A 25,360-nucleotide genomic window follows, 5' to 3' on the forward strand; every position below is an offset into this window, starting at 1 on the left:
ATAAGGAGGGCTGGCTGTGGTACGCTCTCCCTTCTCGCGTTGTGCCATGACATTTTTCCTTGTCGCGACACAAGACAAGGAGGGGGTTTGGTTGATCAAGGCCCATCCCATATCGCGTTGTGCCACGACAACCACATAGTTGACATGGAGTATGCCATGTGTCCTTCATGCAATGATGCACTCTTCCCAATGATGATGAGTGACTCAATTAATTGTGGCTGCCAACACATGCATATTCTACATTTAGTAATTATGATGATGTCCTTGATGCTTATATAACATTTTTATTTCTGTATACCCCACTATTGTTTGACCTCTGACCTCACCTTTTAAGAGTTAGCTTTTGTGACCTAACCTTCTCATTGCTCAATCTTCTTCTTATTCTTCCCCACAATGCTTTCTAGGGCAAACACTTGTTTCTATGGCTCGCACGAAGGAAACCGCAAGGAAGGCTTATCCGCAAGACAACCAACCTTCATTCTCAAGAGTTGCAAACAAAACCCTACCTGATTTTTGGGCAACAATGCGCCGTAGTCGGAGGTATGAGCACAGGCAAAGCGTTCTGCTTGAGCTGCACAAACTCCAGAGGCATATCTCTCTAGTTATTTCTAAGTTACCCTTCCAAAGAGAAGTTTTCCAGATTTGTGAGAGCACGAATTTGGATTTTCGGTGGGCCAGAAATGCGATGGGTTGCCTCCACGAGGCAGCCGAGGACTTTCTGATCGAGCTGTTCCAAGACAGCTACATCCTCACAGCTCATGCTTACAGAGTGACAATGATGCCCTAGGATATCAATTCTCTTAGATTGTTCGCTTCAGGTACGACAAGACACTTGCACCAGTCCAACAATTTGTAAGAGAATGAACAACATTTTGACAATCCCTCCAGTCGCCAAACTGAAGTGTACGATGTGAGCACCACACAACACACGTATGCCACACGTTTGAATGTGGAGTGGACCCAAGAGCTACTTGTGGAAGAGCCTTCAGCCGAGTCAAATGAACGGGAGATGTTAGCATCAATTGACCAAGCTAACACTAAGACCCTAGGTTTTCTTGGCCCAACTTTTGACGTAGCACTTTTGGTACGCGGCCAAAATTTGTTTTTTCGTTTCGGCCCTCACGAGATAGCTTACGGACCAAATTATAAATTTTGATCTATGGTATGTTATATTATTTTTCCAGAGGTATTTATTTGATTCTAGCTTATTGGAGATCCTCATCAATTAATTTTCTCAATTTGCAGCATGGTGGTTTCCAACCTTTCATGGACTCAACAATCCGAGGTTGCCGTTTTGGACTCACAGGTGTCAATCGTGCTTACCTTGGAGTCCACTTTCCTAATAGAATTTGTCGATTGGTTTCAAGGAGTCAACATGGACGCGACAAAATTTTTACTTTTAGCTTACAACAAAAAGTAAGTGTTTTTTATCTCGCTATTCTTCAATATTTTGTATACTATGAATAGCAAACTAATTCCTTGTTTTGTGCAATCGGTTCACATTGGATCCTTGTTGGACTAACCATTGAGCGTAAGTGTTGCTACTTTGCAAATTTTGCGCATGGTTTTCATGGGAATGTCTGAAGGTACATAGTTACTTGTTTCTTGATTCTGCGGTTTTGATGCAGCGTGTGGTCACCATATGCTATGTCTTGCAAGTCTGTTCAGAAACTTGTCGCTGCATGGGAAGCATTGATCCAAGAGAGTGTTTGGGAAGATATACTGATTTTGAGTTGCAAGGTCCCAAAACGAGACTACGGGCATTCTTGTGGATGGAGAGTTCTTGTAAATGCGGAGTTTTTTCTCGAACGCATTTATGCCGAGGAGCGTAGAAGTGTAAGTGCAATGTTTCGCTTTTGTAATCCTTGCACACATGATATCTTTGAATTACATATAAAATCTAGGGAATTCATTTGCAGGCAAGGAACTTGGCAGATTATTCAAACGTCCATGTGGAGGTATTCAAGACGACGATGATCCAGAATATGATCAATCTTGTGGAGACACGTCCTCTAGGAGTCACTGATGCATTTGTCGTGCCATCGCCATGACCACAACCTCGGCCTCCACCTCGGAGGTACGAAGCAGCGCCTCAACCAACGACATACCAAGCACCTGGACCTACTTTCCCTCGTGTTTTTGGCACTCAACCTCTAGTCTTTTTGTGATACCCGATTTTATCGAGGAAGACGAGGTCACTGCACAATCTTTTCCTCAACCCCAAACCCCTCACCCAACCCCACACCGTCTCTTGAGCCATTACATTCTAGTCATAATGATCAAGCCCGAGAGAGCTCCCCTCAATTGGAAATGAGAGCTACTAATCAATGGATTTAATTGGACATTACATTGTACATTATTAAACCCGTTATAAAGACAACTTGAGTCAATTTTGAAAGATAATTGTTCTCAAATTTATTTGCGAGAAATTCCTTAACAATTTATTTTTGCATAAATAGAGATTGCAAGCTTGCTGTCAACAGCTTTTTAATATTCAAAGTTTAGAGCAATGTGATATATTGCGTGAGCCGCCTTCTTCAATCAAGAGTTGCATTGCACTAGAAATAGTTGGTCATCCTTTATCTCTGTGCACAATGTCTTCTTCTCCTTTTTGTGAGGCACTTGTACAACAGTTAATCGAACAGTTAGATTAGACCAATATTTGGTGATGATAACCAGCAAGGAAATAACTAGTGTAGCATTAATGTTTACATACAAAACATACAACCTTTCGCATGTTGCACTGGAAAAGAAATTTTGGAGGCAGGCTGAGGTCAACCTCATTCTCCCAATCCTCGGGCACTTGTCGTAGTGTCATATTGCCTCGAATGCTAAGAACAGTTACCACACCATACCTCAAGCATTCTTAAAGGATTTTTCAGGTCATCAATTAAATCTTGGTTCAAAGCTACCAGATGACCATTCACTCGATGCCCCCTTATGTAGTGGAAGGAAGCTATGAAATTTTGAGAAGTTATCATGCACTTACACACAATAGACTTCTTATTTACCTTGCATAAGATACCATCAGAATCATGGACATCCCAACATTCATCCAGAAAATTGAGGCACTTCTCTGTCTTGCACAGTAGCATAGTTTCAGTCTTCCTAATCTCTTCATCATGGAAAAAGTCGATGAACACATGCATGGACATGAAGATTGAAACTTGTACTAGCCGACTAGCAATATTTGGTCTTAAGCACTTTTGTATTTCCTGATGGAGCTTTAGTCTGAAATATTGAGAGGTTTCAGATGAAGGGACTGGCCACCCTGGATTGTCCTTCGAAGGAACTCGGAGATATTCTAGAGTGATGAAGCCAAGCACAAAACATGGAGCATTATAAAAGTGTTCAAAGAAGAAAGCCCCCCTTTCAGCCAACGCTCTTCTGGCACTAGTGTTATCGAGTAGCTCTCCCACAGTTACATGGAATGCATCAAAAATTCCAATAATGTAATCCACCAACTGCCAGTCTTCTTTGTTGAAAGGATAAATATCTGCAACTAGCAGGTTAAACACACAATACATAAGTGAAGAGTAAAATCTATTGTGGATATAAGAAAACTTACAATTTGGCTGGTTTGTTGAAAATCCTATCGGCGTTGTTCGTAGACGCAACTTTGAGTGCATATATGCGTGTTCAATGAGAACCTCTTTGATTGTTTTGCCCGTTTGTGACAAGCGAAAGTTTTTCACCCTACCTTTATAACTGTTCACAAACGCGTTGTCCGTGCACTTTGTCTTTTTGGTATGCAAGAGAACCCAGTTGTAATGGTGGTGGAAAGCCATCGATGATTGTCCAAATCGAAGTTGTTGAAAGTTTCGATAGACTTAATACTTGCAAATGGTCATTGAGGTCTTTTGTTCTCCATTAGTGATTCTTCTATGGCAAGATGCACAAACACACATTTGAGAGGGGGAGTGTTTTTGAGCGCAAACACAATAGAGTCAAATACGAGCATAATAGTTAGTTGAGCGCAAATGAATGAGAATGAGCAAGAATACTATGAAGTCTCTTCTATCAAAAAAGTGTGCACAACGGCATTGAGTGTGAGTTATGGTACATTTGTCCTATATTTGGTCCTGACAAGAAAGATTCGAGCAAATCACAACGTATATTAGTGTTTAAAGTTTCTCTCTCTCTCTCTCTCTCTAAACCACTTTTATATCTACTTAGCTATGTCCTATTTTGTAACATGATGGTAGTTACTTCTTGGCAACACAGGAGAAACACACCCGTTTGAGAGGAGGTGCTCCCTCATCATGCTGGTGTAGCCCCCTCCCCCCTCTCTCTTCCTTCGCTCGACCCATATGGCACTTGACATTCCCATCTCATGTGCACTTCAAACTGTTCAACCTCAACGACACTCCCACATGGGCTAGACCAATATTGACCAGGGCTTGAAAACCCAACAATAGAAAGCTGACATGAATTATTTTGAACATCTCTTGGAAGGCCAAATTGTTGATCTTTTCTCCCTCTCCTAGTGTATGAATGAGGCATATAGATAGCCACTTTTGAGGTTTTGCAATATTTCATACACAGCGGTGAGGTCAAACTCATTACGTTGTACCTCTAGTTAACAATTTGACAACTTTTTGACCCCCAAAAATTGTCCAAATATTTTGTGCTTTGGATTTTCTTCTCCCAAATGTGCTATTAAAATGAGATACCTAGATAGTTGTCTTTGAAGTTTTGGATATTTGAGATGCAAGGGTGAGGTCAACATCATTAAACTCTATTCTAGTTGGTAGTTTAGTGAAAGTTTGATCTCCCAAAGATTGTCCAAAATAGTCGCTAAGCAAAGCTCGGTTTCTTGGGTCTCGATGTGAGTGTGTTAGTGTGTGATTAGAATATAACTAAATAGTTCAACATTTCTATTTTCACAAGTTTGCTTCTCACATTCTTATTCTTCGCAAAGTAAGTATGTGCATAGACGAGTAAACTGGTAAATGGGAGATTGTTAAGTATGGAGCCTTATTTACCCCCTGTAACTTTTAGTCTAAAAAACGTACATTTGTAAGGTCACATTATGAGGAGAAGCCATCATGCGTATGAAAAATCACTCCTCAAAAAACCAAAAATTCATGCCCTTCTTTTCATCGGAATATTATGGTCAGACAACGGCCATATGAAAAAACACTCATCAAAAAACCAAAAATTCATGCCCTTCTTTTCATTGGAATTTAATGGTTAGGCAACGGCCAAAAAGTGGTCGAAAAATGGCGGATTGGTCGGTGGTCGACGGCCGATGGTCGGAAGTCAATGGCCGGTGGTCGATTTCTAAGCGGACTTGTCTTCTCACGGACGGCCACATGGGCATGTGGGAGAGTCCAACTTGGACTTGTCTACCTAAGGGTGGCTACACACGACTGCCTCTCATGAGAGAGGGTAGCCCTTTTGGCTTATAAAAGGAGGCCTCTTCTACACACAAAACGCATTGTGGTGCATGGTGAAGTTGATGAATCAAGGTGTATGTGAGGTGGTGAGAGTGAAGCAACATGGGAACTCCATTTAAGCTATAATCCCTTTGTAACCTACTTCTAGTTTGAAGTACTAAAGTTGTTGAGTGGTTGCTTTTCCATGGATGTAGCCCACATTGGATGAAACATGTATATTGTGCTCTCTCTCTCTCTCTCTCTCTCTCTCTCTCTCTCTCTCTCTTCATTAAGTAAACTACTCTAATATCTACTTAGCTACATCCTATTTTCTAACATGGCGGTAGTTACTTCTTAGCAACATAGGAGAAACACACGCGTTCAAGAGGAGGTGCTCCCTCATCATGCTAGTGTAACCCCCTCTCCCCCTTCCCCCCCCCCCCCCCCCCCCCCCCCCCTCTCTCCCTTTGCTCAGTCCATGTGGCACCTGCCACTCCCATCTCTCGTGCACTCCAAACCACTCGTCACATACCTCCCTTCCAGCTCAACAGTGACAGTGATCCATGCTACATTCCCATCCACACTACTTTCCATCTCCTCCACCCTCGAGCTAGGCAACCACCATTGTAGCCGCAAGCCCATACTTTGTTCCAGCTTGTGACAGTTGCACAATTGGCCTGCTCCCTCTCCACCATGCGTTTCCTACGACAAACTCCCTCCCCATCGACTCTTTCTCAAGCACCACACGCCCCTTGAGAACCACCTCCTCATGAGAGATAGAGATATTGCCATGCGTTGAAGCAAAAATATCTCCACCCTCCCTTGCACGCTTTCTTTTGCTCTCCAAGACTCAACGAACATCTCCCAAGATTCTTCAACATCAAACTCTTTAATTTCTCTCCCATACACGAAACCGATAGCCTTAACTCTCCCCCTCACCCTCAAACTCTTCAATCTTGAAGGTCTCTTACAAGATTCTATCTAATGAAACATGGGTACTCCCCTACTTGGAACCGAAGGAAACAAATGTCCTTTTGCTTTTGCTTTAGTTTGCTTATAATTTTCAAAGAGATTTTTTTTGCGATTCCTTTTAAATGAAATGGCTAGAACCCATTAAATTTATTTATTTTGGTTGCAAAACTCACAATTAGGAGTGATTGTATTAGAATGACACCAAGAAATATACAAATCAGCCTCAAGCTCATGCAAAGCCTTGAAGGACAGACGGTTACATTAGAGTCTAGCTAGAGGTACCTAGTAACTATTACCAAAAGCTCAATCCTTTACACAGCAAGGCTGGACCGGATGCCACATGTCACCCTAAGCCAGTCATCCAAATTTTTTCATTTAACTATCACATAAATCATCTCCTTACTTTCTTGTACAATCTTAGAGAAGCTAGCCACAGAGAGGTTCCCTTCAAATACACGACCATTCCTGACCTTCTAGATATTATGGAAGAAACGTTATCTGACAATTTGAGTACATGTTAGAAGTGTAGGACTTAGAAAAGGTTTGCCTCCAAGGCACAAATCCTTCTTGAAAAACCCTATCTTCCACGTTCTTTGTATCCATTTGCACACCTTCCCTGCCAGGCCTCTAATTGTTGGGTATTCCATGAAAAGGTGGGTGAGGTCTTCGCTAGCCACTCTGCACTCGGAGCATCTATTGAACATGATACCACTTGCCTGAATCTTGACGCGTGTCGGTAAAGCTCCCCACAAGACCTTCCACAGAAATACCTTCATCAAATGGGGCCAATCAGCCTTGTGCATTAACGCTTGGTAGATGCCCTTGGCATGAGGATTAAAGAATTGGCTACTCATGGGCCATTTCCAAGGTTTCCACTCAAACTAGATTCCCAGATTGGCATCAAAATATTGTCCAGATATTCTACAGCTCTGCTGACAAGTAGCTTCTTAGTGCCAATGAGTTGAAACTGGTAGTGAATTTCAGAGGATTTCCAGCACTTGATTTTTCCATCCCTGAAGTGGATCAACTGTTGTGGTCCTTTATTGTTCATCCTTCTTGCAATTTATCTTCAGTAAGGGTTCAGAGTTAAAACAAAAGCTTTAGACAGTCAAAGGGACCAGTGTGATATGGAGATCTGGAAGTACTTGGTTAATTCACCCCATTCCAGTACCCATGTTGCTTTATTACATTTTTGGACCAACTCTCTCGTGATGCCACCCAAGTCATCCAGCCCACTTTGAGGCTAGAAGTTTTTTGTGCACCTCGATCCCTTTCCACTAACCACCTTTAGAGCAAATTTTTGCGTTGTCTATCATATCCTTGGTCATGATAGCCAAAGACTGGTCTTGTTTTGTGACCGAGATAAAACATTTGGCACATAGGGCCTCAACATAAACAACGGGGTTGAGAATTCTGGGGCCACAGTGGGCTACTGATCGAGTGATCACTTCCCACTTTGCCCATGTCATGGTGACGAGGCTTTGGTATCGTTCCTCCATAAGAATATTTTAACAGGTTTCAAAAACTCCTTCTAGTTGCATTTGGCTATTTTAAGGAATGGGCTGGTGAAGGCAATATAAGGAAGCATAAATGAATTGATCACTTTGATCCAACTCGAGAAGGGAAGCAACACAAACTCCCACCTTCTCATTTTTATTTTATCTTCTCTAGGACCCACTAGAACCTTTGCTTATGTGTAAAGTCCACCCCCAAGAAAGCGCCCAAATGTTGAAATATTCTTTCTTTAGACACAATCTCCCCATACCAGACTGATGGGTCAAATGAGTCATTTTCCGTCGAGGAGATCAGTCTAGACTTCTCAATACTACACTTCGGCCCCGAATCCACATCAAATGTTTGCACAATCTCTAGTGACTTCTTGAGTACTTGGGGGGAAGGCTTTCAAAAAGAGGATGGAGTCATCTGCAAACATCTTGACCAAGAGCTGGTCATTGCCTGACAAAGTAAAACCTAGAATATCACCCTGTGTAGCAACAACTTTGAGCATTGTAATAGAGGATGCGATCCAATGGAAAAGAGAAGAGGAGCTAGGGGGCATCCTTGCTTGATAGATCTCCTCGCTTCAAAGGAGCCCACAATTGTATCATTGAATAAGAGCTCAAATTGACTTCCTATATTGAAAGGGCGGTGGTAATGTGTGTGCTAGTCTCCACCCAACTGTGCTATCTTATAGCCTCCCCCTAGCTTACACACTGTCCGGCCGTGCCGGTGGCCTTGCCCGTAGGACCCATGTCCTTACATTACCCCCCCTTGGAGAATCATTTTCTTCCTTGAAAACAAACATAGGAAAAAGTTTCTTAAGTGCGAAGACATACTCCCATGTAGAACCTTCTTCAGGTCTATCTAGCCATTTTACCAACACCTGTCGTCTGACATGATGTCTGGTGCGAAGCTCATGAGAATCCAAAATCTTTTTGGGCTCATGAGGGATGCTTGGAGGTTTGATAAGGTTAGCTAACACACCTGTGTCAATGACATTATCATTCTGTCCTAGCTGTTTTCGTAAACGGCTAACATGAAAAATAGGATGAACTCGTGAGTGCTCTAGAAGAGCTAACTTATAGGCCACTTGACCTATACATTTGAAAATGGTAAATGGTCCACAATAGCATGGTGAAAGTTTAGCAATTTTTCCCGTCTTTAGACTTTCTGAATGCTCCAGAACTTTGAGAAAAACCTTATCTCCTACTTCAAAAGTAGCAAGACGATGATGGTCATTTGCATACTTCTTATATCGATCATGAGCTTGCTTAACATTCTGTTTAGCAACTCGAAGCATGTCAAAATGGCCTTGGAGAAAATCCTTTTCTTGTTGTATCTTCTCCTTAGCCAACCCACCATAACGAGTGATTTAGGTTGAAATCCATATAAAAACATAAATGGACTAAACCCTGTAGTCACATGCTTTGAACTATTATAAGCAAATTTCAATATAGGTAAGTAGTCTTCCCAATTGGTTTGCTTCTTGCTAACATACGCTCGTAGCATATCCTCTAGCACTTGAACTCTTTTGGTTTGAACATTTGTTGCTGGATGATCAACCATACTTAGATTAAGTTTAGTTTCCAACTTTTGAAACACAGCTCTCCAGAAGTGATTATTGAACTTTCGATCTTTGTCACTAATGATACTAGCTGGAAGACCATAGAGTTTATATATATGCTCTACAAATAGCCATGCTAATTTAGCCTTCCAAACTATAGTTTTAGTGGGAATGAATCGACCCATCTTTGTGAGACGGTTTACAATTACCCATATGGCATCATGGCCACGATTTGTAGTAGGTAGTCCTACTACAAAATCCATATAGATACTCTCCCACTTACCTTGTGAAATCTCTAAAGGATGTAAAAGGCCACCTACCTTGAGGTGCTCTGCTTTATTAACTTGGCACTGTTGGCAGTTTAGTACGTACTCTTGAATGTCATGATGTAAGCCCCGCCAATAAAATTGTCGTCGAGCTAAGGCATACGTCGAGCTAAGGCACTATCATGACACTCAAATAAGATTTGGTGCCTAGTGTCTGAGTCCTTTGGCACACATACTCTACCCTTGTGGAGTAAGTAGCCATCATTAATGGAAAAATTCTTCCATCGCTTAAGCTCTTCCTGAGTAGGGGTGGAGCTCTGTGTGTTGGAGTTTTTATCTGTGCGTGCAGAGACATGTTGGTCTAGCTGTACAAAGACGTGTGAGTGTGAGGGATCCCTTTCTAAAACTGCACTCCACACTTTAGCATATGATTGATCTTGTGCACACTTGCCACGTAATGACTCCAAAAATCCACTCTTTATTTTCGTGAAAGCAATTGAATTAATCTGAGGCATCCGACTTACTGCATCCGCTACTACATTATATCGCCCCTTGTGATATTGTAGCTTACAATCATAATCTTGAAGGATTTCTACCCATCTAGCTTTATGGCCGTTCAAGTCCGTTTTTGTAGTAAACCATTTGATACTCTCATGGTCAAAAACTAATTCAAACTCAGCAGCATATATATAGTGTCGCAACTTTCCTAAATCGTGAATTATGGCATAGAGCCCTCTGTCTTAGACAAAATAATTCATTTGAGCTCTATCTAAATTTTTTCTTTCAAAGGCTATAGGTCTTCCCTCCTGAAGAAGTACCGCACCAATTGCTTTATCACTAGTATCAGTCTCCGCCACAAACGGCTTAAGTGTGTCAACAATTGCTAGGATGGGAGCAATGGGTATAGCTACCTTGAGCTGTTCAAAACTGTGCTTTTTTGGATTCTTCCCAAGAAAAGGTCTTACCTTTTTCTTTAAGTTGACCCGTCATAAGAACAACGATTTTGGCATAATCACGAATATACTATCGATAAATATTTGGAGCTCCTCAACCGTGTTGGGATGTGGACATCAAAGAATGGCAGCGACCTTGCCAATGTCCATTTTGATGCCAGAATAAGAGATCACATGACCGAGGTAATGTATCTCTGTTTTAAAGAAATCGCACTTGCTTTGCTTAGCATACAACATGTGAGCTCATAGCTACTCGAACACTAATCGTAAGTATTCTATGTGTTCATGTTTAGTCTTACTATAAATGAGCATGTCATCAAGGAAAACCACAACAAATTTTCCAAGATAGGGACATAAGACACTATCCATGAGTGTCATAAATGTAGCTGGAGCATTGGTTAAACCAAAAGGCATAACCAAAAATTCAAAATGCCCGAACCATGTTTTAAAGCTAGTTTTGGAGATATCTTGCAAAAGGATACGCACCTGGTGGTATCCTGAACGAAGATCTATCTTTGTATAGTATCTTTTCCCATGGAGTTGATCAAACAACTCATGCACTCGAGGCACAGGATACTTGTTCTTGATGGTTATGGCGTTTAATCCCCGATAATCTACGCACATGAGCATAGTACCATCTTTCTTTTTTACCAATATAATTGGTGATGCCCAAGGTGAAGTGCTAGGTCTAATGAAACCACAAGCGAGGTAGTCACCCAAATGACTCTCAACCTCCTTGGCTTCTTTAGCACTCATATGATAAGGTGGTTTACTCACCGGTTTAGTGCGTGGCAAGACATCTATGCCATGTTGCACATCCCATGTAGGGGGTAAACTCGGCGGTAAATCACTTGAGAATACATCACTATAAGGCTCCATGAGTAAGTGAGTCACCTTTTGCCATGCAAAAGGAGAAAGTAAACTAGAGTTATGATGGGATGGAGAATATTGTAATTCTTATAATGTTTGTTTTACAACAGTTACACATTGCTCTGTAGAATTAAAATTGAGAGCACTTTGCTCGTTAGATTTGTTAAACTTTGCTTATCATTAGAATTAATTGCACTTTGCATACCATTACTAGAATTCATCGCACTTTGCTCTTTAAGAATTCACAAGACTTGGAGACAAGCAGTAACACAAAAAGACTTCATCTATTAAATTTGCTTTCTGCAAAATAGAAAGCTCGTCTGCACATATAAGAGGTGCAGATTGTATATTTTTCTCGCCAAGAAAAAGCACATGTTTACCATTGTCCATAAAGGATAAGGAGTTGTGTTCATAACTAGTATGCAATGTGTTTCCTAAACCATGCAGCCACTCCCGTCCTAAAACTACATCAACACGGTCCATGTTCATAACTTGAAAGTCAAGGGTCATCGTATGATGTTGAACAATAAGCTCAACCCCTTGAACTACCGTGTCCCATACTTCTTTATCATTGCCAGACATCTGTTCGACCACATACTTGTGAGAGCAGGGAGTCTGTGTAAGCTTCAATTTCTTGACTAGCTTATAGTTTAGGAAGTTATGAGTTGCACCATCATCCACTAAAATACGAACACATTGTCCGTTAATAGTGCCATGCATGTGAATCAAATCATGGGGGCCAAAGGTGGGCTCCCACATTGAAGCAGGCACACAATACTTTGTGCTTTTCTCCCATATGAAGAACCTCTACAACACAATATTTAGGAGATGAATCTAATGTGAGGCGTTACACCGTGTGCATGGTCTTTTCTTTGCCTTGCAAAAGAGGACAATCTTTCTTGTTATGTTGGTCTGAAAGACATCTAAAACACAAATTGTGTTTCTTTGCACAATCAAAATCAGCAGTACTGAGAGATCCACGTGGAGTATCTCGTGATTGCTTAGGCTTCTTAGCCTCTTGTGGACGTGGAGAGGTAGATTGTGTCTTATTCCTTTTGGAATGTGTGGGAGATCTACCTCGCCATTGGCTCTTAGCCACATTGCTCTTAGCAAAATTATTCTTAGAGTAGGAAACATTTTCCTTCCTCTCTTGGTCATCATCATATCTTTGGGCATGACTAATGGTTTCTTCCAAGGTTTTTGGATGTTAGGTCTTGACATGAAGACGATAGTCTTTGTCAAGACCCCTATTAAAACCCCGTATCTTTTGGAATACATCTAGACCTTCTAGTTTTAATAGGATTTCCCGATACTTCAAAAGGTACTGTGTGAGAGAGAGGCTAGACATGCGGCATGCATCCCATGCTAACCAATTCTTATCGTCTTCATTGGAGTCCAAAAACTCTTTGGAGAAAGAAGCTTGAAACGTAGCCCAAGACAAAGCACGAGCATCTATGGGAAATGTCATCCACCACTTATAGACCTTGCCTTTAAGAGATAGACTTGTTTCCACATCCGTCTTTATGTCTGGGGTGTGTATCAATCTATGAATATCACTCCATTTGTGTAAGAACGTATTGACCGCATCCTTGTTGCAATCACGTTCTTCTCCGTGAAACTCAAGAATGGTGATATTCTTAATCAATGCATTGCGACCTTCTACATCTTCTGAAGCACTTGTCTCTTCGACTCCTTGAGTCGTGCGAGCTTGGTTTCCTTGAATCGTGTCACTTGTGGCTCCTTGAGCCGTCTGTGAATTCCTAAATTTCACAAGTACCTCCGTAAGATTTGTAACATTTTCATTGAGTGCAGAGAGATTGCGTTCATGGACGCTTTCGTGATTTTTCAAATTCTTGAAAGCAGCCTACAAGTCCATGATCTCCTAGACCATCATCATCATGCATATTAGTGTCAGTAGCACCCATGGTGCCCTGATTTTGATCTACGTACTCAAAATCAAAATTGTGTGTAGGTGGGATATTCTCACTAGCCATGGTAAACACACACTAATGTAAAGAGAGAAAAAAAATGTCAACTTGAACCTTGTGAAGCTTGAAGTCTTTGTTTTTTTTTTTAATGCTCCATGATTTGAGTCACATGCGAACTTTGCCTTGGGGAAATTGTAGCACTTCACGTGTCGTTCATCGTAAGAATACCTTTGTCGATGCTTCACAAAAAATCGTTGTTTTTGTGAAGGCTTTTTTTCACTTGAAAGCTACCTCCTTGAGGAAAAATGAATTTTTGGAGGAAAACTTGCCTTCCTCCACGAAGTGAAAAGGAAGAGTAAAACTACTTCCTTGGAGTTGAAGCTTTTCCTTTCCTTCTAGCTTTCTTTTCAACACATGTATGCTATCTTTCCTTGTTATATACAACAAGGCTTAATAGCTTGATGGTAAAATGTTGGCCTCTTACCCTCATGGGGTGTGTTCAACCGTCCTTCATGCAAGGGTTAAGCGGCCCTACCTATGCACGCAATCAATTGAAGCCTTCGGAGCCTCGATGTCGTGGAGTTTTCGATCGAGCTGCCTTGGTCGCTCGCCTTGGTCGTGCACTATAGATGGCGCTTGTCGCTCATTGTCTATCTTCACGTGCTGCTGCGCATAGAAAATTGTGTTGTCTTCTTTTTGTTGCACAACGGAGACGTCGTTGTCTATAGATCGTGGGAGAGAAGCAACGTGTCGCATGCACATGTAGCCCGCTTTTCCTCTTTTCCAAAAATAGCTCAGATGCAAGTGAAAGGACGGTGGTAATGCGTGTGCTAGTCTCCACCCAACCGTGCTATCTTATAGCTTCCACCTAGCTTACACACTGTCTGGTCGTGCTAGTGGCCTTGCTCGTAGGACTCATGTCCTTACATGCACCCAAAGTGTGTATAAGTCAACAAAGGCGAGGACCATTGTAGACATGTAGTAGTGTTAGTGTGTATACGCACTTCACCAAGGGCACTTTTCTCCCACTGGGTTTTTCCCCTTGGACATCTGGTGTGAAAGGACACCTTATCTCTTAGGGTTTCATATAAGCTTTGTAGCTCTGAGTTTGTATATACTCTATTATTCTAATACAAAGAGAGAGACTACAGAGATCTCATACGCAAGCTCTGTGTCTTCTCCTTCTCCATCTTCTTCCTACTCTGAGTTGTTGTCTTCCTTCTGTTTCCTGTTTCATCATCTTCAACAATTGGTATCAGAGCAAGGTGATTTCCAGAGCCTCTACTTGCGTTTTCGCGTCCGCGCGCGCAATCGCAGTTTTCAGGCAGTTTTCGGAAAATTTGCTCGTGGGAGCATCCTCGACGTTCCAGGAGTATTCTATTCAGGTGACCTGAAGTTTTACCCCTCTTTCAAAGCCGTTCGAGCCCTCAAAATTTTGTTCTGAGCAGCGTAGCAGAAGTTACTTTTCGGAGGCGTTTAGATCAAGAGGGTGTGCTTTTTGACAGATTTTCTTCAGGTAAACAGTTCTTTTGGGAAGCAGCTTGTCTTAGCTTTGTGCTGAGATTTTGTGTAGAGTTTTTCTTGGATTGGAGAGGAGATTTGTGAATCTCTTGGAGGTTCTTTTGCTCTCTTGTGTGCATCCACAGTATGGCTCAATCTACGGAGAAAGAGATTTTTGGTGCGTTTACATCCGAAGACAAATTGGATGGTACCAACTATTCTCTTTGGTCTTTTATGGCCAAAAATGTTTTGGTTGGTAAAGGATTGTGGGATTATGTATCTGGAGATGAAGTTCGTCCAGGTAGCATTGCACTTGCCACGCCTGGTCGTGGTGCAGCTGTTGGTGCAGGACCCTCACAAGTCACTCCAGAGCAAAAGAGATGCGATACTAAATATGCACGAGCTATGGTTGTGATTGCCTTAACCATAAAGAGGACAATCACACCACATATCAGATCTTACAGAACTTCTGAGGATGCTTGGAACACTCTGCAAGCTATGTTTGGAGGAAGAAACGCTGCCAGAATAGAGTTTTTGAAGAAACAACTTGACAAAATACAGATGGACGAAGGTGACGATATTGTCGAGCATCTTACAAAAATCAGGGATCTTAAAGAGCAATTGCTTAGCATTGATGAAGTGATTCCAGAGAAGGACTTGGTTTCCAAAACACTCAATTCACTACCACCATCTTATCTGACTTTTCAGACTTCTTTGACTCTGTCTTTGCGAGCTAATCCTGAGCCTCTTCATTTTGAAGAGTTAGTGGCTTTGCTATTGCAGGAGGATCAATCAAGTAAGAACAAGTCTTTACAGGTGGATGGTATGGATCATGCTCTTGTTGTACAGAACAAAAACAAGGGTAAAGAGAGTGCTCATTACTCCAAGTCTAGTGCAGGACAATCTTCAGAGAAGTTTAAAGGTGATTCCGACAAGTCCAAGAAGAAAGGTAAATGTCACTACTGCAAGAAACCTGGTCACTACATTAGTGTCAAGTTTGGTTGTTTCAGCTTCTGGTGATTCTTCTACAGCTAAAGAAGAGTCTGCAAACTTTGTGCAGGATTCTTATGCTTTCGTAGTATGTTCAGATTTTTCTGCTTACAGTGTTGACGAGACACAAATGATTTGGTACTTTGATAGTGGTGCATCCAGGCATATTACTTCAAGGAAGGATTTGTTTTGTTCATTGGATGCAGCTCCAACAGGAAAGAAGGTGACATGTGCAAATAATGCTTCTTATCCAATCAAAGGCGTTGGTAAGATTTTGATTACCATTTCAGATGGTTCAGATTTATGCTTGCCAGATGTCTTATATGTTCCAGGGATCAAGAAGAATTTGTTTTCTGTATCCTCTCTTGCAAAAAATGGTCTTCGGGTCATTTTTGAGGATGACAAATGTGTTGTACGAGATCGAGAGAATGGTTATTCTCTTATCACTACAGGTACGCTGGAAAATGGACTATTTGTGCTAGATCGTTATAAAAAGTAGATTCAGGTATGTATTGCAGAAACAAAGACTCAGGCAATGCAGGATGCTGAGTTGTGGCATGCTAGATTCGGGCATGTTAGTTATGGCAGTTTGATGACTTTACAACGTCATAATATGGTGCATGATTTGTCTTTATTGGAGATGCCACCAAGACATGTATGTGAAGGTTGCGTTCTTGGATTTGCATTTTCGCAGGATGGTTCAGTTAGAGCGATACGAAAGTTGCAGCTTGTACACAGTGATGTATGTGGTCCTATGAGGACGCCATATTTGGGAAATAGCCTTTATTTTGTGACCTTCATTGATGACTTTTCCACGTTTTGTTGGGTGTATCCACTCAAAGAAAAGTCAGACGTGTTTGCAGTTTTTCAACATTATGTCGCCATGGTTGAAAATGAAACAGGTTGCAAAGTACAGACTCTTCGTACCGATCGAGGAGGTGAATACATCTCAGGTGCATTTAAGGATTTTTTGGGAAAGAAAGGCATTAAACACCAATGCACTATGCCATACACACCACAACAGAATGGTGTTGCAGAAAGGAAGAACAGGTCTTTAATGGAGACGGCTAGATGTATGCTCAAGGCTAAGAGTTTTCCTCATAAGCTATGGATGGAGGCAGTTGCTTGTGCAGCACATGTTTTGAACAGGTGTCCTACTCGTGCCTTGAAGACCATTACTCCATATGAAGCTTGGTATGACAGAAATTCTTCAGTCAGTTATCTTCGTGTTTTTGGTTGTCTTGCTTATGCTCACATCCCTCAGCAGTTACGTGGGAAGCTTGATGATAAGGCAATCAAATGTATATTTGTGGGGCACAGTAGTGGAAGTAAAGGTTATAGACTTTACAATCCTGCTACAAACAAGATTTTTGAAAGTCGTGATGTAATTTTTGCAGAAACTATTGCTCAACCTATGGTTGCTTTTGATGTACCTCATATGCAGACACATGATGTATTTGAAGGTTTGCTTCCTTCTTTTGTGGAGAATCAAGAATCACAACAGGTTGATAATCTTGATCAATCTTTTGATCAGCATGTGACACCTCATGATGTAGAGGAAATTGTGCGTGAAGAGCAAGAAGTTCTCAGGGAAGAAAGAACCTTGCCTAAATGGGTTCAGAAAACTTTGCAGGATAGCAAGTTGGATGCACCGTTGCCACGAAAAACACGTGCTGGTACTACTTTTGGCAGAGAGCAAGTAGATTTGGCTTGCTTTAGCACTCTTTGTGATGCAGATGAGCCTGATTCATTTGAACAAGCTTTAGAGTGCGTTCAGTCGAAAGATGCTATGCAGCAAGAAATTGATTCTATTCATAAGAATCATACATGGGATCTATTGGACTTGCCTACAGGTAAAAAGCCTATTGGTACAAAGTCGGTTTTTAAGGTAAAAAGGAAAGATGGTACTGTTGGCAGGTACAAAGCAAGGCTTGTGGCAAAAGGCTATGCGCAACAGAAAGGCATAGATTATGATGAAACCTTTGCTCCTACTTCTCGTGCGTCCACAGTTAGATCACTAGTTGCAATTGCTGCTCATCATGGTTGGAAAGTGCATCAGTTGGATATCAAAACTGCTTTTTTGAATGGTGATTTGCAGGAAGAAGTTTATGTAAGTCAACCAAGTGGTTTTGTTGTAAAAGGTCAAGAGCAAAAGGTATGTAGATTGCGTAAAGCTTTGTATGGTCTCAAACAGGCTCTAAGAGCATGGTATGAGAAGATACATACTTATTTGATTGGCCAGGGATTTCAGAATAGTCCAACAGAAAGTACTTTGTATGTCAAAAAGAGAGATGGAGTTCTCATTATGCTAACACTTTATGTGGATGATATGCTTCTTACAGACAATAATGCAAATGAAATTGAAGCGTTTAAAGATGCTTTGAGAAAAACCTTTGAGATGTCTGATCTTGGTTTGCTACATTATTACTTGGGTATTCAGTTTGTGCAATCAGAGGATGGCATATACATGTTGCAGGCAAAGTATTTGCATAAAATTTTGGACAAGTTTGGTATGCAAAATTGTAAACCAATCTCTACACCTGTAGAAACTGGATCAAAGTTGAGCATGCACGATGTTGGAGAACCTTTTGATGTACATACTTATGCAGCAGCCGTTGGTTGCTTGATATATTTGGTAGGCAACACTCGTCCAGACATTCAATTTGGGGTTTCACAAGCAAGCAGATTTATGCACAACCCAGGTATGCATCATTGGCAGGCTGTGAAGCGCATACTTCGTTACCTTTCAGGTACCCCTAATCTTGCCATGTTCTTTCCAAGGGGGGATATGTATGGAAAGCACGGTTCTATGTAGCTTCTTGGTTACAGCGATTCAGATTGGGTTGGTGATTTTGACACACAACATTCCACAAGTGGCAATTGTTTTTTCTTGGGAGATGCATGTATATCTTGGCTAAGCAAGAAGCAACCCACAGTGGCTACATCAACTTGTGAAGCTGAGTACAGGGCAGCTTTCACGGCAACAGTTGATTGTGTATGGATACGCAGGTGATTGGTAGATCTTTGTGAGTGTCAACAAGCACCCACTACCATTTTCACTGACAGTCAGAGTGCTATGGCAGTTGCAAGGAATCTAGTATTTCATGCAAGAACAAAGCACATAGAGGTTCACTACCACTATGTCAGGGAAAGGCTACATGCAGGGGAAATCACACTAACTTACTGTCCTACACAGGATAACATTGCAGATCTATTTACGAAGGCGTTATCACGAGAAAAGTTTGAAGCTTTCCGAAAAGCTTTGGGCTTACTATCATACACATGATGATCTGCTACCTTGTACGGATTCACACTATCACTACAGGGGGGATTTGTAGACATGTAGTAGTGTTAGTGTGTATACGCGCTTCACCAGGGGCACTTTTCTCCCACTGGGTTTTTCCCCTTGGACATCTGGTGTGAAAGGACACCTTATCTCTTAGGGTTTCATATAAGCTTTGTAGCTCTGAGTTTGTATATACTCTATTATTCTAATACAGAGAGAGAGAGAGACTACAGAGATCTCGTACGCAAGCTTTGTGTCTTCTCCTTCTCCATCTTCTTCCTACTCTGAGTTGTTGTCTTCCTTCTGTTTCCTGTTTCATTATCTTCAACAACCATAGCCCAATGCTTTATGACATCTTTAATAAAGGACCACATAATCCTATTATACACCTTGTCTAGGGTAAGCGGGACAGTAATAAAATGGGTTTCATTTGAAGGACCTGTCGACCCTTTTAAAACAACATATGCAAGAACGAGTTTAAGGACATCAACGAGCCAAGTGCCGAGCGGCTATCTCAACAAAGGTGAAATCCTCATCGTTCAATGTCGGGTCGATCCATGCTGATAGTTCCGGCTTAGAAATGGCTCTATTCTGTCGTGCAAAGGGTACCCTTTTTTCGAACAAGCAAATGTCAAGCTTACCATTGATCTCCATGGATGGACTGCACGCAAAATCGCTTGCTATGCAAGTACCTGCTGGCCATTGCTACCATTTGCATCCTTTTGGGCTCAAAATGATGAAGCGTGTAGGAAAAGCGCCCGTGCACAGCTTAAAGGTGGTTAAACTAGCCCACTTACCCTTGGTCTAGTTGAAGCAAAATGCACTCCTACTTCATGAAGGCTGTATACTCAATGCCAACCATTACTGCCAACATATTGTCATATATTGACTTTCCTTTTATAAACCCGTGCTGATGAGGAGAGATAACTTTGTCCAGGAGAGGGGCAATTCTAAGAGCGATTGCCTTGGCCATGATTTTGTATGTCACAAACATCATAGTTATGGGACGCCAATGCTTAAGATGCAAGCATCAAACCTGTTCAAGATAGGGAATGAGCACTCATCTTCAGAAAAGGCCATCTCAAGACGATTGTCTTCAGGTTGGGGAATTTTTATTGACACTCTCGAGCAAGGTCGCTCTGGCTTCATCCACTTCTTAAGAGTGGGTCTCTCATTGGCCAATGATTTGGCATAGATGATCAAGCATCATCCTAGCCATTTCATCTTGGTATTGCGTAGCATTGCCATTCTCGTTTGTGAGCGATTGAACGGAGCCCTGTTTTTTCTTGATTTTCAAGGTCCTAAAGGAGTGTGCTTGATTAGCGATCTCTGAGAACACATTAATTTATATATATATATATATATATATATATATATATATATATATATATATATATATATATATATATATATATATATATATACACACACACACACACACACACACACACACATATAAAGAAGGCATTTGATCCACATGGCATGATCTAAGACCTTCCTTATCATTTCTCCTTTGGTGCTCTCTCTCTATCTCTCTCTCTTTGGATAGTTTCCTACGACGTCAAGGAGTCTAAGGACACCCATATAGCATATCACCCCAAAGCTAGAAAATGGCATAGCTTCAATCTTCCATCCATAAGTGACAAGGTGGCCTTTGTGGACTCTTTGCATGCATTGACATGCTTAATTTGCAGACAACCAAATGATTATTACCTCCACACATGCTACCCATTGACAAAGGCATGCAAGAAGCTCTTGGAAGTTGGAGCCCTGCCCAAGGTGGTATGCATGCGGACTCTGATCTCTCTCTCTCTCTCTCTCTCTCTCTCTCTCTCTCTCTCTCTCTCTCTCTCTCTCTCTCTCTCTCTCTCTCTCTCTCTCTCTCGTGAGCCCCATGTTCGATCCTTGCAAAGATTCCAATATGCAGTTGCGACCTCTGCCATGCCGTCGTTGTCCATGCATATCATCTTTATGCCTATCACTTGTATGCACATCGCCAACTCTGCCATGTTGATGATTGGAATCATCTCATTGTTCTCAAATTGGTTGTGGGCAATTAGAGGCCTCACCTGCTCTGATGATCACTCATGCTCTTTAAGATTGATTGTAGAGGTCTGCAAGAGGGCTGCAAATGCATTTGCATTGAATGTTGATCTTAATTCATAACAACATTTAAGCGTGCGAAGCGCTATGTTCTTGAGTAAAAAGGAGGGGAGGTGCGGTGGGGGTGGGCTATGAGGATGGAATCTACATCAGGAAGGGGGGCATGTTAACCCTCACGGCTCACGGACACCCCATCACCTACGACGGACGTGTATTATGTATTTGGTAGAGTCAGGTACCGGGCTTGTCGGACCAATAGGAAAAGGGTAAGAGTGATCGCCGATTAGAGGCGCACTCTAACTGGGACATTCAAGGGATTAGTTGGCTAAGCATGGGCGCCCAAGTGTGAATGGGGTGAGCTCATATAAAAGCCAACTAAACTTAAAATTCACTCATTCTCTCATTTGTGCAATAGAAGAGTGCTCTTGCTCCATCTTCTTCTTCTTCACCTCCTTGTGTGTGTGTGTGTGTGTGTGTATGTGAGAGAGAGAGAGAGAGAGAGAGAAAGTGTGTGATCGAGCATTGCTACGAAGGCACGGCGGCGGCGAAGCGGTTTATCGCGGCACGACTGCAGCTTCTTCTTCATCGCGGCGAGGAATCCACCACGAAGGCGAGCGTAGAGCGGTGAGTGACACACCCTTTGCTCTCTTGAGCTTGCTAAGATTAGTCTTGTTGTGTGCTTGGAGCCATTTGTGGCTCGCACACGGTGTATCGGCAAGTCCCTTGCTTTGACAGTGCGGCAAGGAGCGCACATTTTTGGCGCCGTTGCCGGGGAAATGCCCTACACTAAGCTCGGTTAAGCACTTTACGCTTTCTTGTGATGCAATTTCAATTGAAGGATTTGTGAAGAAGGAAGGTGTGTGGTTGTGTGGAGAAGATTTTTGTTACACTGTACTGTCTTTTTTGTTTTCTGTAAAGAAGGAGTTACAATTTTTTTGCAATGTGTTGTTAGAATAAAGGTATTAGCTATGGAATGTTAGTTCTGTAAGGTTCAATGTTAGTTCTGTAAGGTTAGTTTTGTAAATCTGTTAGCTACTGTAGTACTGTGTAAATAGTGTTAGAGTGTGTGTGGCAGTATCTCTATTAGTTGTAAGTAGATAAGTTAGGTGTAGGTTAAGTGTGTGTGTGCACGCGCGCGCGGCGCGGCCGCGGCGACTTTAAGAAAAATAAAAATAAAAAATAAAAAATAAAAAAACTTTAAAATAATATATATATTTTTTTTAAAAAGAAGGATCGGGCTGGGGATCATTCCCCAAGCTCAAGCCCAAACCCAGACCTCAGTCCTCAGTTTTAAAATATAGTTTATACACCTTTTTATATTTAAAAACTATTTTTAGGATTTCGAGGACTATAAAGACTATTTTTAGGATTTCGAGGGCTTCACGTAGCCGAATAGGGAGCTGTAAAGTACGGCACGTTCCTTTTGCCAAAACGCTTGTCTTGAGCTATTACACGCCATATTTTGTGGCTCGGTTACAAAAAATAACCAAGAATAACGAAAAACTTGGGTTATAAACACCAAAAAAAAAAAACAAAAAAAAAACTAGTGAGCGGCCTTCACGGGCACTCACCAACGCGTTTAGAGTGTGGAGGTCACATGTACCTATGCTCTGGACGAGTGTTACAGCACGAGCATATTGGTAGTGCCTCCATTTACGCGGGCACCCATTATTCCTCCACCCTAGGTTCTGGACCTTCGTCCGGGACTCAAGGTAGCGCGACCCAAGATCCTCATATCGCGTCTAGTGACTCTTCCTCTGACTACGAAGTCATGGAGGGGTATCCTACACCAAACCCTGATAGTTCAAGGCAAGACATGCATGCCATGGGCCCACGGCCCAGGTCCAGCGTGTTTAGCCGCTTAAAAGAGACCCTTAGTAGAGCTACTCGCTCCGAACATGCGGTTAATGAAATAAATGAAGGGAGTGGGGAAGTAAATTCGTCATTCATGCCTAAAATAGACCCTATGCTTCTTGAGAGTGTGCATGTGAATGTTCCATCCACTGCACCTCCTGATCCTTTAGGACTATCTCCCTCTGAGGTTCTACTATCCGATGGTAGGAGTCTTGCCGAAGTGCAAGAGATCGAACGCTATATGCAAGCAACAAGGGAGAGGGAAATTGAGAACCTACGAAGGCTAGAACAAAGTCGAGCCCTGAAAGCAAAGGCTCCTATGACAACAATCATGCCAGCCAAGCAACCGAGTGCTCCCAAGGTAGCAGTCACGGAGGGGCAAGCTATGGGGAGCAATAATGCTCCCACTTCAAGGGAAACCTCCAGCACGCCAGGCCTAGATGGGATATTCCTAAATGAAAATTGGGAGTATGACCTACAAGCAGAAGCTTTAACTGATCGGTACACAGGACACACCTATCATGTGGGTTGGTTAGATGTTCTACAATCCACATCGGGTGCTACTAGCATAGATGAGCAACAACAGAAAGTCTCTGATGTTCTCCATAGGATTGTCGAGTTAGAAAGACAGAACACAGGGATCAACATGCCTTCAACAAGCCTAATGAGATTCTTGGATACGGGAAAGGCCTACCAACCAACCCTATCACAAATGGAGACTCCCTCAGTGAGCCCCATTGATCCTCCATATGTTGTTTCGCCAGGAGCCTCAGTACAATCTGAGCCCACAAGTGGCAGCTTTACCTTCCCAGATCTAGCTCATCTTTCTCTTAATGACACTACGGCCACCATGCATATCCCAGTGGTGAGCATGACAAGAAGTACACCATGGAGTTCATTTGTTAATACTGCGCCGATGCCTAGTAGCACAGTGCCCCCAACTATACCTACATGTATGTATCAATCATGTGCACCTGTCGTACCTCAGCCTCATGTAGCTCCTACATCTCCGATTATTCCAAGAGCTTACAATCCACAATGGAATTATCCAAGCTCTTATACAAGTGGAGCCATGCCATTTAATAATAACATGCCATATCAGGCACCCCCATGCCTAGGGCCACGCCTGTAAACTTTGGACCACCGTCTGGTACACCACCATACGAAATATGGGACCCAAGAGCCGCGCGTATGCCAAGGCCAAGGCCAACTCCCATCTCACATGTGGTTCCAGGAGCACATACACCCATTATACCTGCTCAAGGAGATTTGGCAGCATTTGCTCAAACTATCGGTCGCTCTATTGCGGAAAACATGTGTAGTGCACCTGATAGAGAGCCTAGGAGCAAGGCAGTTCAAGTAGCTAAGCTCACACAGAAATTTAGTGGAGATGGAGATGCTAGAAAGCATATGGAAGTCTTTGAACATGTGTGCGATTCCTTGGAAGAGCACAATGAGCTACATAAGTGTAAGGCTTTGAGTTTGACCCTAAGCGGAAAGGCTGGAGATTGGTATAGAACCTTAAGAGTAGAAGAGAAAACGATCTACTCTACTCTTAGGAGACTATTCTTAAAAGAATACATACGAGAGGGAGTACTTTGGGGTGTAGCCTCTCAGCTCCAGAAAGCCCAACGAGAAGAAGGTGAATCCGTGAGAGACTTCATTAGTCGCCTAAAGAATTTGAATTCTCGATGCAATCCAAACGAGCGATTCAACAACAACCAATTTCTCGAAAGATTCATTAGGGGACTACGACATGAAAGTATCTATAATGGCCTAGTCATTAGAGGTATCACTACTTGGGAAGCAGTCACCATGAATGCAATCCAATTGGAGGATAATTTAATGATTGCAGGAGAAAGAGTGTCCGTCGAGCCGAAGTCTAGTAGCTCGCAAGCGTCAGGGCATGAGCCAATGAAGATAGAGCCAATCGTGAAAGAGCAAATGATATCTGAGATGACTTTGGCAGATCTCACCAAGGCCATCCAAGAAAGCCTTAGGGGTAATCGTGCTCCACAAAACACTCATATGTATCCAAGAAGGGAGCAACAATGGTGCTCAATTTGCTTGGGCCCACATACTGCGAGTGAATGCCCTACTTTCAGAGTAAAGTTTAACGGGACTTGTAATGCGTGTGGTAGGTATGGCCATCAAGCGAAGGATTGCCTAATGCTTAAACGCATCATGGAAAATAGA

This window comes from Adiantum capillus-veneris, chromosome 11, assembly GCF_014529385.1.
Source record: "Adiantum capillus-veneris isolate H3 chromosome 11, ASM1452938v2, whole genome shotgun sequence".
NCBI classification, from domain to species: Eukaryota; Viridiplantae; Streptophyta; class Polypodiopsida; order Polypodiales; family Pteridaceae; genus Adiantum; species Adiantum capillus-veneris.